Genomic DNA, 14,400 nt, shown 5'->3' on the forward strand with positions numbered 1-14,400 from the left:
CCCCCACTCACACCCCCCTCATCCCCCCACTCACTCCCACCCCCCCCACCCCCACTCACCCCCTCACTCACTCACCCCCCACTCACTCCCACACTCACAGTCCCCCCACTCCCACTCACACCCCCCCACTCACAGCCCCCCACCCCCACTCCCACCCCCCTCATCCCCCCACTCACTCCCACCCCCCCCACCCCCACTCACACCCCCCCACTCACAGCCCCCCCCCACTCCCACCCCCCCCACCCCCACTCACCCCCTCACTCACTCACCCCCCTCACTCACTCCCACACTCACAGCCCCCCCCCCCTCACTCACAGCCCCCCCCATACCCGCACTCACCCCCTCCCCCACCCCACTCACCCCCCTCCCCCTCCCCCTCCTCCTCCCTTCCCCTCCCCCTCCCCCCCCGGCCTTCACTCCCCGCCCCTCCCCCCCTCCCCTCACTGCCCCCCCCCCCCTTCCCCCCTCAGCCTTCCCCCCCCCTCCCCCCGCGTCCCCGCTGTCCCCTCACCGGAGGGCCCGGGGCCGTGGGGAGGGCCGTGAGGGGGGCCGGGGCCTACCTGGCCCGGCGCGGCGGGGAGGGGCGCTGCCTCCCCTCCGCTGGGGGTGACAAGATGGCGGCGGCTCCTGGCGGCGGCGCCCTCGGACGGGACGGGCCCCGCCGGGCCGACAGGGGGCGCCGCCGCCCCGCGCCCCGCCGGCAGCGCGCGGCCGGAGCGCCGCCTGCCGCCCGCCGCCGCGACGGTACTGCGCCTGCGCGGGGGGCTCCGGGGGCGGGGCCGAGCGCGGGGTGGGCGGAGACAGGGGCGGGGCTGCGGTCGGGGCGCGCGGGACGGGGATCCGTGCTCCCAGTGATCCCATTGCGCCCGGTGATGCCACTGGTCCCAGTGCTCCCAGTGCTCCCAGTGCTCCCGGTGATGCCACTGGTCCCAGTGCTCCCAGTACTCTCAGTACTCCCAGTGATCCCATTGCTCCTGGTGGTGCCACTGGTCCCAGTGCTCTCAGTGCTCCCAGTGCTCCCGGTGATGCCACTGGTCCCAGTGCTCCCAGTGCTCCCAGTACTCCCAGTGCTCCCGGTGATGCCACTGGTCCCAGTGCTCCCAGTACTCTCAGTACTCCCAGTGATCCCATTGCTCCCGGTGATGCCACTGGTCCCAGTGCTCCCAGTGCTCCCAGTGCTCCCATTGCTCCCGGTGATGCCACCAGTCCCAGTGCTCCCAGTACTCTCAGTACTCCCAGTGCTCCCATTGCTCCCGGTGATGCCACCAGTCCCAGTGCTCCCAGTACTCTCAGTACTCCCAGTGCTCCCATTGCTCCCGGTGATGCCACCGGTCCCAGTGCTCCCAGTGCTCCCAGTGCTCCCATTGCTCCCGGTGATGCCACTGGTCCCAGTGCTCCCAGTACTCTCAGTACTCCCAGTGATCCCATTGCTCCCGGTGATGCCACCGGTCCCAGTGCTCCCAGTACTCTCAGTACTCCCAGTGCTCCCATTGCTCCTGGTGATGCCACTGGTCCCAGTGCTCTCAGTGCTCCCAGTGCTCCCGGTGATGCCACTGGTTCCAGTGCTCCCAGTGCTCTCAGTGCTCCCAGTGCTCCCGGTGATGCCACTGGTCCCAGTGCTCCCAGTGCTCCCAGTACTCCCAGTGCTCCCGGTGATGCCACTGGTCCCAGTGCTCCCAGTACTCTCAGTACTCCCAGTGATCCCATTGCTCCTGGTGATGCCACTGGTCCCAGTGCTCTCAGTGCTCCCAGTGCTCCCGGTGATGCCACTGGTACCAGTGCTCCCAGTGCTCTCAGTGCTCCCAGTGCTCCCGGTGATGCCACTGGTCCCAGTGCTCCCAGTACTCTCAGTACTCCCAGTGATCCCATTGCTCCCGGTGATGCCACTGGTCCCAGTGCTCCCAGTACTCTCAGTACTCCCAGTGATCCCATTGCTCCCGGTGGTGCCACTGGTCCCAGTGCTCCCAGTGCTCCCAGTACTCCCAGTGCTCCCGGTGATGCCACTGGTCCCAGTGCTCCCAGTACTCTCAGTACTCCCAGTGATACCAGTGCTTCCGGTGATGCCACCGGTCCCAGTGCTCCCAGTACTCTCAGTACTCCCAGTGCTCCCATTGCTCCCGGTGATGCCACCGGTCCCAGTGCTCCCAGTACTCTCAGTACTCCCAGTGCTCCCATTGCTCCCGGTGATGCCACTGGTCCCAGTGCTCCCAGTGCTCCCAGTACTCCCAGTGCTCCCGGTGATGCCACTGGTCCCAGTGCTCCCAGTGCTCCCAGTACTCCCAGTGCTCCCATTGCTCCCGGTGATGCCACTGGTCCCAGTGCTCCCAGTGCTCCCAGTACTCCCAGTGCTCCTGGTGATGCCACTGGTCCCAGTGCTCCCAGTGCTCCCAGTACTCCCAGTGCTCCCGGTGATGCCACTGGTCCCAGTGCTCTCAGTACTCCCAGTGATCCCATTGCTCCCGGTGGTGCCACTGGTCCCAGTGCTCCCAGTGCTCCCAGTACTCCCATTGCTCCCGGTGATGCCACTGGTCCCAGTGCTCCCAGTACTCTCAGTACTCCCAGTGATCCCATTGCTCCTGGTGATGCCACTGGTCCCAGTGCTCTCAGTGCTCCCAGTACTCCCAGTGCTCCCATTGCTCCCGGTGATGCCACTGGTCCCAGTGCTCCCAGTGCTCCCAGTACTCCCAGTGCTCCCGGTGATGCCACTGGTCCCAGTGCTCTCAGTGCTCCCAGTACTCCCAGTGCTCCCATTGCTCCCGGTGATGCCACTGGTCCCAGTGCTCCCAGTACTCTCAGTACTCCCAGTGATCCCATTGCTCCCGGTGATGCCACTGGTCCCAGTACTCCCAGTACTCTCAGTACTCCCAGTGCTCCCATTGCTCCCGGTGATGCCACTGGTCCCAGTGCTCCCAGTGCTCCCAGTACTCCCAGTGCTCCCGGTGATGCCACTGGTCCCAGTGCTCCCAGTGCTCCCAGTACTCCCAGTGCTCCCATTGCTCCCGGTGATGCCACTGGTCCCAGTGCTCCCAGTGCTCCCAGTACTCCCAGTGCTCCCGGTGATGCCACTGGTCCCAGTGCTCCCAGTGCTCCCAGTACTCCCAGTGCTCCCGGTGATGCCACTGGTCCCAGTGCTCCCAGTACTCTCAGTACTCCCAGTGATCCCATTGCTCCCGGTGATGCCACTGGTCCCAGTGCTCCCAGTACTCTCAGTACTCCCAGTGATCCCATTGCTCCCGGTGGTGCCACTGGTCCCAGTGCTCTCAGTACTCCCAGTGATCCCATTGCTCCCGGTGGTGCCACTGGTCCCAGTGCTCCCAGTGCTCCCAGTACTCCCATTGCTCCCGGTGATGCCACTGGTCCCAGTGCTCCCAGTACTCTCAGTACTCCCAGTGATCCCATTGCTCCTGGTGATGCCACTGGTCCCAGTGCTCCCAGTACTCTCAGTACTCCCAGTGATCCCATTGCTTCCGGTGATGCCACCGGTCCCAGTGCTCCCAGTACTCTCAGTACTCCCAGTGCTCCCGGTGATGCCACTGGTCCCAGTGCTCCCAGTGCTCTCAGTACTCCCAGTGATCCCATTGCTCCCGGTGATGCCACCGGTCCCAGTGCTCCCAGTACTCTCAGTACTCCCAGTGCTCCCGGTGATGCCACTGGTCCCAGTGCTCCCAGTGCTCTCAGTACTCCCAGTGATCCCATTGCTCCCGGTGATGCCACTGGTCCCAGTGCTCCCAGTACTCTCAGTACTCCCTGTGCTCCCATTGCTCCCGGTGATGCCACTGGTCCCAGTGCTCCCAGTACTCTCAGTACCCCCAGTGCTCCCATTGCTCCCAGTGATGCCACTGGTCTCAGTGGTCCCAGTGATCCCAGTACTCCCAGTGATCCCAGCGGTCCCAGTAATCACAGTGGTCCCAGTGCTCCCAGCGGTCCCAGTACTCACAGTGGTCCCAGTGCTCCCAGAGATCTCACTGGTCCCAGTGCTCCCAGTGATGCCACTGGTCCCAGTGCTCCTAGTACTCTCAGTGCTCCCAGTACTCTCAGTACTGTCAGTACTCCCAGTGGTCCCAGTGATCCCAGTGGTCCCAGTGCTCCCAGTGGTCCCAGCAGTCCCAATACTCACAGTAATCCCAGTGCTCCCAGAGATCTCACCGGTCCCATTGCTCCCAGTACTCCCAGTATTCCAGTACTACCATTGCTCCCAGTGATCCCACTGGTCCCAGTGATCCCACTGGTCCCAGTGCTCCCAGTGCTCCCAGTACTCTCAGTACTCTCAGTGGTCCCAGTGCTCCCAGTGATCCCAGTGATGCCACTGGTCCCAGTGGTCCCAGTGATCCGAGTACTCTCAGTACTCCCAGTGATACCAGTGCTCCCAGTGATCACAGTGATGCCACCGGTCCCAGTGGTCCCAGTAATCCCAGTACTCCCAGTGCTCCCAGTACTCCCAGTGCTCCCATTGCTCCCAGTGACCCCACTGGTCCCAGTGCTCCCAGTGCTCTCAGTGCTCCAGTACTCTCAGTGCTCTCAGTGATCCCGGTGATCCCAGTGGTCCCAGTACTCACAGTGATCCCAGTGCTCCCAGGCATCCCACTCGTCCCAGTGCTCTCAGTGCTCCCAGTGATCCCACTACTCCTGGGACAGGGACCAGTGCTCCCAGTGATCTCACTGGTCCCATTGGTCCCAGTGCTCCCAGGACAGGCACCAGTCATCCCGGTGATTCCGGGTCTGGTCCCAGTGCTCCCAGTGCTCCCACTGCTCCCAGTGCTCCCGGGTCTGGTCCCAGTGCTCCCAGTGCTCTCCATCCTCAACCCCCCTTCCCCTTCCCCACCCCCATCCCTCAGGTCTGTCCCTGCACCGCTGTCCCCATCGCTGTCCCCATGTCCCCCTCCCCATGTCCCACTCCCCGTCCCTGACCCCCCCCCCCCGGCAGGGTGTCCCCCCCCCCCCCAGTACCGGGACCCCCCCATTTGCACTGGGACACAGCCCAGCACTGGGAATCGCCCCCATCGGAGCCCCCCCCCCCCAGCACTGAGCCCCCCCCCAGGCACTGGTGTCTCCCCAGTGAGATCCCCCCAGGCACTGGCAATGCCCCCATTGGGGACCCCCCAACACTGCCCCCACCCCCCGCAGGCACTGGGATGTCCCCACAAGGACTCCCCTCCCCCTTTTTGTGCCCCCCCCCCCCCCCAATGCACCCCCATCCCAGGGCCCTCCCATGGGGCTCGGGGACCCCCTGGGCCCCCTCCTGCGCCCTGCCCCGCTCTGACCCCCCCGGGGTCCCCCCACTGGGGGGGGGGCACAGCCCCCTCCGAGCACCCACAGCACGGGGGGGGCACGGGGGAAGCACCCCAGGGACCCAAATTGGGGGAGATGGGGGGGGGGGGCTGAAGACTCCAGCGCACCCCAAAGAAGGGACCCAGTGGGGGGACGGGGGTGTCACCAGCACAGCGGTGCTGTGGTGATGGGGGGGGGGGGGGCTGTGACCGCTGGCTGCCCCGGGGGGGGGGTCCGGAGACGTGTGTGGTGTCCCCCCCCCCAGGTCGGCGGCCGCCCGCTTTGATCGCGGAGGCGCAGCGCAGGCGAACAAAGGGGCATTGAGCCCCCGGCAAAGGGCTCTTTGTGCCGGGGGGTGGGGGCCACCCTGTCCCCCCCCACCCCCCCGGCACCCCGGCACCCGCCGTGGCCTGAGGCCGGTGGCACCAGTGCTGCCGGACCCGGTACTGGGTACCCCCAGGAGCCCACCGCCCGCGGGGAGCTGGGGGGACTGGGACTGGGCATTGGGATGAGTGGGCTCTGCCGGATCACCGGGGCTGTGCCAGTTCGCCGGGGCTGTGCCGGTTCACCGGGGCTGTGCCGGTTCACCAGGGCCATGCCAGATCACCAGGACCGTGCCAGCTCACTGGGGCCGTGCCGGCTCACTGGGGCCGTGCCGGCTCACCGGGGCTGTGCCGGCTCACCGGGGCTCTGCTGGATCACCGGGGCTGTGTTGGCTCACCGGGGCTGTGCCGGCTCACCGGGGCTCCACCGGATCACCGGGCCTGTGCTGGCTCACCAGGCCTCTGCTGGCTCACCGGGGCTGTGCCGGCTCACGGGAGCTGTGGTGGGTCACTGGGTTTAATGGCTCACCAGTGCTGGGATTGTACCGGCTCACCGGGACTGTGCCGGCTCAGCAGGGCCATGCCGGCTCACTGGGTTTGGACCAGCTCACCGGGACTGTGCCGGCTTGCTGGGAGCATACTGGCCCACCAGGGCTGTACCAGCTCCCTGTCACTGTGCTGGCTCCCCATGGCTGTGCCGGCTCACCATAACCATACCAGTTCCCCAGGGCTGTGCTGGCTCACCGTAACCATACTGGCTCACTAGAGCTGTACTGGCTCACCATAACCATACCAGTTCCCTGGGGCTGTACCGGCTCCCCAGGGATGTACCGGCTCACCATCACCATACTGGCTCACTAGAGCTGTACTGGCTCACCATAACCATACCAGTTCCCTGGGGCTGTGCCGGCTCACCATCACCGTACCGGCTCACCAGAGCTGTGCCAGCTCACCATCACCGTGCCGGCTCCCCATGGCTGTGCCGGCTCACCATAACCATACCAGTTCCCTGGGGCTGTACCAGCTCACCATCACCGTACCGGCTCACCAGGGCTGTACCATCTCACTGTAACTGTACCGGCTCACCAGGGCTGTGCTGGCTCACCATAACCATATCGGCTCCCCAGAGCTGTGCCAGCTCACCATCACCGTACCAGTTCCCTGGGGCTGTACCGGCTCCCCAGGGCTGTACCAGCTCACCATCACCGTGCCGGCTCCCCAGGGCTGTGCCGGCTCACCATAACCATACCAGTTCCCTGGGGCTGTGCCGGCTCACCATCACTGTACCAGCTCACCATCACCGTACCGGCTCACCAGGGATGTACCAGCTCACCATCACCGTGCCGGCTCACCATAACCATACCAGTTCCCCAGGGCTGTGCCGGCTCACCATCACCATACCAGTTCCCCAGGACTGTACCATCTCACCATCACCGTACCGGCTCCCCAGGGCTGTGCCGGCTCCCCAGACTCCTGTGCCGGTGCCGTGTTTGGGGGTGCGTGTTGTGGGTCCCCCGTCCGGGGCAGCTCATCCCACGGGGGCGCGTGGCCGGTGCCAGGGACGGGCGATGCCGGATGGGCACGCCATGGCCACGCGGCCGGATTGTTCCGGCGCTGGGCGGCGGGATAAAGGCGCATTGTGCCGGTGGCAGCCGGGGCTCTGCCGTACCAGGGTGCCCCCATAAAGGTGCCGGAGCCGCAGGGGCCACGTGGCCCGGTGGCTGGCAGCTCCCGTGGCCACCGTTGCCAACTGGCACCCCGGCGGGACGGGCAAAGGGCCGGGAGCCCCCCGGCCGCGGTGGGACCCCATTGTCCCCCCCGGCCTCACACGCAACCGGAGCCGGGTGCTCCCCCCCCCCCCCCCCACCCCCGGTCCCGCAGCCCCTTAATCCGGGGAACAAAGGGGCTTTGAGCCGCCGCGGCCACAAAGGGGCCCTTGTTCGGGCTGCGGGGGGACGGGGGGGGGGGCGGGGATGGGATGGGACCCCCCCGACTCCATCCCGACCCCGGAGCCTGGCGGGGGGGCTGTGAGGGAGGGGGTGCCCCAGGGAAGGGTGCTGGGGGTCCCACTCATGGCTCTGGGGTCCCCAAAGTGATGCTGGGGGTCCCCAAAAGTGGTGCTGGGGGTCCCCAAAAGTGGTGCTGGGGGTCGAGGTCACAGCTTTGGGGTCCCCACAGTGATGCTGGGGGTCCCCAAAAGTGATGCTGGGGGTCCCACTCATGGCTCTGGGGTCCCCGAAATGGTGCTGGGGGTCGTGGTCATGGCTTTGGGGTCCCCACAGTGATGCTGGGGGTGCCCAAAAGTGGTGCTGGGGGTCCCGCTCATGGCTCTGGGGTCCCCAAAGTGATGCTGGGGGTCCCCAAAAGTGGTGCTGGGGGTCCCCAAAAGTGGTGCTGGGGGTCGAGGTCACGGCTTTGGGGTCCCCGAAGTGATGCTGGGCATCCCCAAAAGTGGTGTTGGGGGTCCCACTCATGGCTCTGGGGTCCCCAAAAGTGGTGCTGGGGGTCCCACTCATGGCTTTGGGGTCCCCGAAATGGTGTTGGGGGTCCCGCTCATGGCTCTGGGGTCCCCACAGTGATGCTGGGGGTCCCTGAAATGGTGCTGGGAGTCCCAGTCATGGCTTTGAGGTCCCCGAAATGGTGCTGGGGGTCGAGGTCACGGCTCTGGGGTCCCCACAGTGATGCTGGGCGTCCCCAAAAGTGGTGCTGGGGGTCTCACTCATGGCTTTGGGGTCCCTGAAATGGTGTTGGGGGTCCTGGTCATGGCTTTGGGGTCCCCACAGTGATGCTGGGGGTGCCCAAAAGTGGTGCTGGGGGTCCCACTCATGGCTCTGGGGTCCCCACAGTGGTGCTGGGGTCGAGGTCACGGCTTTGGGCTCCCCGAAGTGATGCTGGGCATCCCCAAAAGTGGTGCTGGGGGTCCCACTCATGGCTCTGGGGTCCCCAAAAATGGTGCTGGGGGTCGTGCTCATGGCTCTGGGGTCCCCACAGTGATGCTGGGGGTCCCCAAAAGTGGTGCTGGGGGTCGTGCTCATGGCTCTGGGGTCCCCACAGTGGTGCTGGGGATCTCACTCATGGCTCTGGGGTCCCCACAGTGGTGCTGCGGGTCCCCACAGTGGTGCTGGGGGTTGACGTCACAGCTTTGGGGTCCCCACAGTGATGCTGGGGGTCCCCAAAAGTGGTGCTGGGGGTCTCACTCATGGCTTTGGGGTCCCTGAAATGGTGCTGGGGGTCCTGGTCACGGCTTTGGGGTCCCCACAGTGATGCTGGGGGTCCCCAAAAGTGGTGCTGGGGGTCCCGCTCATGGCTCTGGGGTCCCCACAGTGGTGCTGGGGTCGAGGTCACGGCTTTGGGCTCCCCGAAGTGATGCTGGGCATCCCCAAAAGTGGTGCTGGGGGTCCCACTCATGGCTCTGGGGTCCCCAAAAATGGTGCTGGGGGTCCTGGTCATGGCTTTGGGGTCCCCACAGTGATGCTGGGGGTGCCCAAAAGTGGTGCTGGGGGTCGAGGTCACAGCTTTGGGGTCCCCACAGTGGTGCTGGGGGGGGGGGTCCCGCAGCGGTACAGGGCCTCCCACCGCAAACCGGGCCGGTGCTGCTGCTGCCGGTGCTGCTGCCGGTGCTGCTGATGCCGGTGCTGCTGCTGCCGGTGCTGCTGCTGCCGGCGGCGGTACCCGGCGGCGGTACCCGGCGGCGGTGCGGGGCCGCAGCGCCGCTGCCGCCGGGAGCCGGGAGCCGGTGGCGGCGGGAGCCGGTGGCCGGTGCGGAGCCGCAGTGCCGGTGGCCGGTGCGGCGGATTGGCTGGCCCGGCGCCACCTGGCTCCTCCCCAGCCCCATGCGGCTATTAACGGCCCCGGGCGGCGCCGGACCGGCTCCCGCAGCGCCGCCAGTCCCGGAGCCGCAGCCATGGCCGAGCCCCGCAGGTGAGCCCCGGCCCGGCCCCGGCGACGGCGACAGCGGCCACCCCGGGGACAGCGGGGACCACCGGCGCAGCGGCGACCCCGGCCCTGCTGGCCCCGGCCCCCGGGAGGGGACGGGGGGGGGAACGGGGGCACCGGGACCCCAACGCTGCGGGGGTGCGGGGGGCATCTCCTGGGCAGCACTGGGGGGTTCGGGGGGGCATCTCCCATCAGCACTGGGGGGTCCGGGGGGGCATCTCCCATCAGCACTGGGGAGTTTTGGGAGGGCATCTCCTGGGCAGCACTGGGGGGCTCTGGGGGGGCATCTCCCATCAGCACTGGGGGGTCCGGGGGGGCATCTCCCATCAGCACTGGGGGGCTCTGGGGGGGCATCTCCCATCAGCACTGGGGGGCTCTGGGGGGGCATCTCCTGGGCAGCACTGGGGGGCTCTGGGGGGGCATCTCCCATCAGCACCGGGGGGTTCGGGGGGGCATCTCCCATCAGTACTGGGGGGGTTTGGGGGGCATCTCCTGGGCAGCACTGGGGGGTCCGGGGGGGCATCTCCCATCAGCACCGGGGGGGTTTGGGGGGCACCTCCTGGGCAGCACTGGGGGGTCCGGGGGGGCATCTCCCATCAGCATCTCCCATCAGCACTGGGGGGTGCTGGGGGGGCATCTCCCATCAGCACTGGGGGGTCCGGGGGGGCATCTCCCATCAGCACTGGGGGGCTCTGGGGGGGCATCTCCTGGGCAGTACTGGGGAGTTTTGGGGGGCATCTCCCATCAGCACTGGGGGGTTTTGGGGGGCATCTCCTGGGCAGCACTGGGGGGCTCTGGGGGGGCATCTCCCATCAGCACTGGGGGGTCCGGGGGGGCATCTCCCATCAGCACTGGGGGGCTCTGGGGGGGCATCTCCCATCAGCACTGGGGGGCTCTGGGGGGGCATCTCCTGGGCAGCACTGGGGGGCTCTGGGGGGGGCATCTCCCATCAGCACTGGGGAGTTTTGGGGGGGCATCTCCCATCAGCACTGGGGGGCTCTGGGGGGGCATCTCCTGGGCAGCACTGGGGGGTTCGGGGGGGCATCTCCCATCAGCACTGGGGGGTCCGGGGGGGCATCTCCCATCAGCACTGGGGGGCTCTGGGGGGGCATCTCCTGGGCAGCACTGGGGGGTTCGGGGTTCATCTCCCATCAGCACTGGGGGGTTCTGGGGGGCACCTCCTGGGCAGCACTGGGGGCACCTCCTGGGCAGCACTGGGGGCATCTCCTGGGCAGCACTGGGGGGTGCTGGGGGGCATCTCCCATCAGCACTGGGGAGGTTGAGGGGGCACCTCTTGGGAAGCACCAGGGGGTTCGGGGGGGGCATCTCCCAACAGCACTGGGGGGTTCGGGGGGGGCATCTCCCAACAGCACTGGGGGGTTCGGGGGGGGCATCTCCCAACAGCACTGGGGGGTTTGGGGGGGCATCTCCCAACAGCACTGGGGGGCTCTGGGGGGGCATCTCCCATCAGCACCGGGGGGTTCGGGGTTCATCTCCCATCAGCACTGGGGGGTTCTGGGGGGCACCTCCTGGGCAGCACCGGGGGCATCTCCTGGGCAGCACTGGGGGGTGCTGGGGGGCATCTCCCATCAGCACTGGGGAGGTTGAGGGGGCACCTCTTGGGAAGCACCAGGGGGTTCGGGGGGGGCATCTCCTGGGCAGCACTGGGGGGTTCGGGGGGGGCATCTCCCAACAGCACTGGGGGGTTTGGGGGGGCATCTCCCAACAGCACTGGGGGGTGCTGGGGGGGCATCTCCCGTTGGCACTGGGCAGTCCCGGGTGGGCACCCCATGGCAGTGCTGAGGGGTCCCAGATTGGCATCTCCCCGCCTGAGCCGGGGGGGGGTCCTGTGGGCATCTCCCATCACCCCGGGTGGGGGCATCCCCAGGCAGCCCTGAGGGGGGCCCAGGGCACCTCCTGGCAGCTCTGGGGGGAGCGGGGGGCATCTCTGGACATGTGGCAGTGTTCCCCCCCCCGCCCCCCCCCCCCAGCAGTGCCACCCCATACCCGCTGTCGGGTTGGTTGTGGGGTCCCCTGGACTCCCCCACCGTGCGGCCGCGGGGCCGCAGCATCACCTGCCCGCGGGTTCGGGGACCCCAGTTTGGCCCAGTTCCACTGCAGGCAGGGACAAGGCTGGGACATGGGGGGGGGGGGGGGTCCCGCCAAGGCTGGGGAAGGGGGTGGGGGGCTGCGGCAACGGGATGCTCCGTGGGGTGGCCACCTCCTCTGGGCCACCTCACCTTGGGTGCCCTCCAGCCCGCCCGGCGCTGGGTGACACCGGCGTGGGGATGGGGGACTGCGGGGCCCTGTAGGAGCCGGGGACCCCCGGAAAGGGGCTGGGGGTGGGGTGGGTGGTGGTGTCTGGGGGGGGGGGACACCGGCAGCACTGAGGGATGCTATGGGGTCCCCGAATGCTGCGTCTCCTCTGCAGGGCCCCGGCGTTGGCCATGGTGGTCCTTGTGGTCCTGGCCACTGTGATGGCCGATGGTAAGGGGGCCGGGGGGGCCGGGGGGGCCGTGGGGAGAGGGCCGTGGGCACCCCGCGAGCCCAGGGACGGGGTCCCAGGGGAGGGGGTGCTGCCCCCCCCCCCCCCAGCAGCATGTTGGGGGGGGGGAATCCCTCCCTGGCTGAAGGGAGGGGGTTAGGGTTGTGTTTGCCCCGGGGTCTCCTGGGGGTCCCCGATCCCCCCCGGAGGAAGGGGGGGGGGGGGGGGCAGCGGTGTCCGGGATGTGCTCCCTGGCACGTGTCTGCCCCCCCCCCCCCACCCCACCCCCCCCCGCCATGTCCCCGCAGAGCCCGCGAGCACCCTGGACGCGGCCCTTTCTGCAGAAGGACAGACGCCAGGTAGGGGACAGGGACAGGGACAGGGCCATGGGGGGCCCCTGCCCCACGCAGCCCCCCCCCCCCCCCCCCCATCGCCTGCCCGTGGAGCTGGGTGGGACCTGCCTGCTCCGTGCCTCAGTTTCCCTCCCGGCTGTGCCTCAGTTTCCCTCTCGGCTGAGGCCTTGGGGGGGGGGGTGGAGGGGGGTGGCAGTGGGGGGCAGAGTGGGGGTACCCCGGGGCTCACGTCCCCCCCGCTCCTCTCTTCCAGAGCCCGTCAGCCCCGCCAAGCTGGAGGCCTCTGGAGAGAGTGAGCATCGGAGTGGGGATGTGGCAGCTGGCCGGGGAGGTAGCCCTCGGCGAGCGGTCGGGGCCGGCGGAGGGCGAGGGGCGGCCGGACCCCCGGCTGGGACACGGTTTGGGGGGTGGGACCGCGGGGTCTGCGCCCCTCCGTCTCCTCCTGACGCCCCTCTCCTCCCCACAGGTGATCTCACCACCTCCGCGCAGCGCACGGGCAAAGGTAGGGACCCCCCAACACGGGCACAGGGACCCCCCAACACGGGCAGAGGGACCCCCCAACACGGGCACGGACCCCCCAACACGGGCACGGACCCCCCTGCCCGGTGGGCACAGACTCCCACCTTCTGCACAGGACCCTCCAACACGGGCAGGGACCCCCATCCTGCTGCATGGACCCCCAACTTGGGCACAGGGACCCTCCAACCTGGGCAGGGACCCCCATCCTGCTGCATGGACCCCCAAATTGGGCACAGGGACCCTCCAACACGGGCAGGGACCCCCATCCTGCTGCATGGACCCCCAAATTGGGCACAGGGACCCTCTAACACGGGCACGGACCCCCCTCCCAGTGTGCGCAGACCCCCGCCCTGCGCCGAGGGACCCCCCAACACGGGCACAGACCCCCCTGCCCAGTGGGCACAGACCCCCACCTTCTGCACAGGACCCTCCAGCACGGGCAGGGACCCCCATCCTGCCGCATGGACCCCCAAATTGGGCACAGGGACCCTCCAACCTGGGCAGGGACCCCCATCCTGCTGCATGGACCCCCAACTTGGGCACAGGGACCCTCCAGCACGGGCAGGGACCCACATCCTGCCACATGGACCCCCAAATTGGGCACAGGGACCCTCCAACACGGGCAGGGACCCCCATCCTGCTGCATGGACCCCCAAATTGGGCACAGGGACCCCCCAACACGGGCACGGACCCCCCTCCCAGTGGGCACAGACCCCCACCCTGCACACAGGGACCCCCCAACATGGACACAGACCCCCCCTCCCAGTGGGCACAGACCCCCACCCTGCACCGAGGGACCCCCCAACATGGGCACAGACCCCCATCCTGCCGCATGGACCCCCACCCTGCGCACAGGGACCCCCCAACGTGGGCACGGACCCCTCGTTGGTGCGCAGCCCCGTGCGCGGCACCCCGGCACCCCTTGTGCCCCCGTGCCCATGGGGGTGTGTGTGTCCCCCCGTCCCCCCCCCCCCATCCGCCGCGCTCACCTCTCCCGCAGGTCTGACCGCCCTCAGCTTCGCGGGTGCGGAGCGGGTGCCCAACGCCGCCGATGCCGCGCGGGACTCCCTGGGCAGCGACTCCTCCAGCCTCGACGCCCTCAACAGCGGCTCCTTCAGCGCGGACGCCCTCGCCGGGGAGGCCCGGGGCGGTGGGTGACCATACTCTGCCCCACGCATGACCTGGGGGGGGGGGGTCCCATTGGGGGGGGCGCTGACCCCCCACCCCCCCCCCCCCCGCTCTCTGCCCTCCTGCAGGTCCCGTCATCGATGTCCCTGCCCAGTCCAACGAGTCGGAGGAGGGTGAGGCGCTGGGGCTGTGTCCCCCCCCCCACAATGGGGACCCCCCCCTTGAACCGGCTGAGCATCCCCTGCCCAGGGATGCGGGGGGGGGGGTGGGATGTGGTCCTGAGCCCCCCTTGGGGGCTGGGGGGGTTTGTCCCGGGGTACCCCATTAGCTGGGGGTGCCCCATCAGTGGGGATCGCCCCGTTCCCCGGGGGGGTGCCCCATTCCCCGG

At 68.5% G+C, this 14,400-nt stretch overlaps 1 protein-coding gene and 1 long non-coding RNA gene across 3 annotated transcripts in view; one reads left to right on the forward strand and one right to left on the reverse strand.

The window, feature by feature from the left end:
* LOC309686282 (casein kinase II subunit alpha-like) overlaps positions 1 to 621 on the reverse strand; it is a 33,067-nt gene extending 32,446 nt beyond the window's left edge. The window contains exon 1 of one of the 2 annotated variants that reach the window (XM_082498865.1): positions 512 to 621. The gene's annotated coding sequence lies outside the window, so the exon portion shown is untranslated. The remainder of the gene's footprint in view (positions 1 to 511) is intronic. The other variant, XM_082498867.1, reaches the window with a different exon arrangement.
* Positions 622 to 12,628: 12,007 nt separating this feature from the next.
* Positions 12,629 to 14,184, forward strand: LOC309686660. The gene is made up of 4 exons (XR_014270558.1): positions 12,629 to 12,657; positions 12,832 to 12,867; positions 13,885 to 14,034; positions 14,141 to 14,184. It is a non-coding gene; the product is annotated as an uncharacterized lncRNA (long non-coding RNA).
* The last annotated feature ends 216 nt before the right edge of the window (positions 14,185 to 14,400 follow it).

This window comes from Vanellus vanellus, assembly GCF_965231255.1.
Source record: "Vanellus vanellus genome assembly, chromosome: 2".
Classification (NCBI taxonomy): domain Eukaryota; kingdom Metazoa; phylum Chordata; class Aves; order Charadriiformes; family Charadriidae; genus Vanellus; species Vanellus vanellus.